We start from the raw sequence: 3,126 nt of genomic DNA on the forward strand, positions 1-3,126 counted from the left end.
TTATAAGTCACCATGCTAAGCAGGATTTACACTCAGCAATAGTGCTGGCCTTGTTCTCTTTAAAATAATAGGATGTGCGTTAAAGTGATGGCTCATAACAAGATATGCTGCTAGAATTAACTCATATTCATAGTCACACAAGGAACACTGATGCTGCCATGCCCAGAGGGACTCAGCACTGAACTAGGGTTCCAAGAGGCCACATTTCATGCCTCCATGTTCTCAGTCTCTGTCTGTCTGTCTCTGTCTGTCTCTGTCTCTCTGTCTTTCTGTCCCTCTGTGTCTCTGTGTCTGTTTGACTATCTCTCTTTCAATCTCTCTGTCTCTTTCTCTTTAAGTTTCATTGGGCCCAGGCAAGGTGTTATATAGCTGAGGATGGCTTTAAATTTCTGACCCCCCACCTCCCTCTGAGTGCTTCCTCAGTGTGCCACAATATCTGGTTTTATGCAATGCAAGGCAAGCACACTGCCACACGAGCCTTATCCCCATCCCTCACCCGTTAGAATAAAATATTGCTTCAGGCCTTCCTCCACTGAATGTGTCCATTTAGCAGATTTCTCCAGAAATGCCAACGGTCCGTTCCTGAACCACTCATTGTGCTAAAGAAGTAGAGCTGTCTGATCGGGTCACGGGTCTGGCCTTTCAGGACATCTGGTACCCAGTACATGATTTATGTGGTCACCTCGTTCCTAAAATAGTTCTTTAATCATAGCTAGACTCATTTTAAAGTGTCGCTGTCTCTTAGCAGGTGTCAAAGGCTCTTCCCCATCTCAGCCCGACTTTATGACCTCCTCTCTCCCACGCCCTGTGTTCTGGTTACAGCAAGCTACTCCCCAATTCCAAACAAACGTGTACTTCTGTCTCTCTTATGCACATCCTGTTCCTTTTGCTAGGAATTCCCTCTTCCCCTTACTCATCCTTTAAAAGCCCATGTCACACTCAGGAAGCACGTGTCCCAGGCGATTCCAGTCTTCTCTGGGTTCCCACCCATCACTGCTCCTGGACATCTCACCTTGGATAAGACATAATCCTATGGCCCTTGTGTCTCTTTCAAGACATTAGACCTGGACCCTAGAAGGCTAAGTTTATGTCTAAGCAAGTTCCATGGTGGGTCTGCAGTGTAAAACACTGAGTAAATGCTACTGAAATGTAATGGGTTGATCAGTTCCATTCTGCCTATTCTCTTGATTATTTTGTCTTTTTGTTTAGTGTGGAGCTTTTTTTTTTTTTTTTTTTAATACTGAAGTCAATATGTCCTTCTCTTCCCTGAAGGGCTATCCTCAGGCTGCTAGGACATACTTTTTCTGCTTGTCCCGGAAATACGATATCTAGAGACTCCTGTGTTCTTAAGGCCAGCCCCTCAATCAGTGACTGACTCTCAGTGGATATGAAACTCCTGCCCCTAAAGGGCAGATCTATACTGTTTCTAAGGTTTGCTTAGAGGATTGAGTCCTAAGTCTCCTCTATAGGTGGATACTTGTATATCGATGTAGAGTTCCAAGTGGGTGTAGCTCCATGGTAGAACTAGGCCTAGAACACGGAAGGCACTGGATTCCATTCCCAGCAACGAGACAGCACATCAGTTGCTCCATGTAATTTATATCGCCTTTGATACCATAGCCAGCTCTATCACCTTGCCTTCCCCACCCCACTTGCCAACTCTCCCATTAGTTTTTCTTGGGGGATGTCCTCATATCCCTTCACATAAGTTTGTCTCCATAGATAGATCTAGGGAACCAAGCCCAAGACAGAATCTAATAGATGACTCCTGAACAGAAGGGAAAGGATATTGAAATTAGAAATCAATAAATATTTATGGATTGCCAGCTACAAAGAAATAAGAGCTGAAGATGGGCCCTTGCACACACACACACACACACACACACACACACACACACATCTATATGTGTGTCTATGTTCATGTGTAATTTTTGTTTATTTAGGGGGCAGAATTTCACTGTATATTTCATGCCAACCTTACTCAACTCACAATCCTCCTACCTGAGCTTCCAGAGTAGGAGATTATAAGAATGTTCTATCAGGACAATCTGGCTCTTCTTGAGTTACAATATTTGCATGTGTAGAATAGTAAGTAGGGCTGGGAAGATGGCTCAGTCAAGAAGTGCCAGCTGAGTTCAGATCCCGAAGACCCATGTAAAAAGCCTGGCGTGAGAGTGTGTGCCTGGAACTCTTAGCATTAGGAGGTGAAGCAGGCAGACCTCTGAAGCTCAATAGCCAGCAGGCATGTCCAAATAAATGAGCTTGAGGTACAGGAAGTGGCCCTATAAAGGTGGAGAGCAAGCGAAGGAAGACATCCAATATTGACCTTGGGCCCTCATGTACATACACACGTGTATGCGTACCTACAGTGTACAGGCATGCACACACACACACACACACACACACACACACACACACACACACCGTGCTCACACATGCACATACACATGCATGCAGCATTCACACACTGATACATACAAAAGGTTTTCTGTTTTTGTTTTTTGTTCGTTTGTTTTGTTTGTTTTTTAAGAAAAAGAACTAAAATATAAAATGAGATGGGATAGAGAGTCAGCAGGGAGAAGGCCCAGAAAAGGAGCCAGTATGACCTTGGGCAGGTTAGAGGTGGGTTCCTCTCACAGGTGAAAAAGGGAAGGAAGAGATGGTAAGGACAAAGACTCAAGAGGAGATGTCAGCTTGACCAGTGGGAATGACAGCTTTAATACTGGACACAGGGACTTGGAGTCCATTCAAATGCTCTGGGATGTTATCTCCCACAGCGATGGGGGATCGACATTAATTTATTCATTCTACAAACATTTAATGAGTGCCTATAACATGTGGCACACCCAGACAGGTACAAGATGTACTGTAGGATGGGTGTTCCTTCCCTGGCCTGCTTGTTCTGGGCACCAGAACTCAGACTGTTATTTGGATCCACCTAACATTATTGGACAGATCGCTTCCAATAGTTTTAGCACGTGTGTATGTCACTTTTCTGATCAGAAGACAAAGCATCATCATCATAAAGATACAAATGTTAGACTGTGCACCCTGGCAAGCCGTGTCTTCTACTCAGGCTAATATCTGCAAGTCTTTAGTGGGCTTGGCTTTCACCACTCTAAGGGA

The sequence above is a fragment of the Apodemus sylvaticus genome, chromosome 1, assembly GCF_947179515.1.
Source record: "Apodemus sylvaticus chromosome 1, mApoSyl1.1, whole genome shotgun sequence".
NCBI classification, from domain to species: domain Eukaryota; kingdom Metazoa; phylum Chordata; class Mammalia; order Rodentia; family Muridae; genus Apodemus; species Apodemus sylvaticus.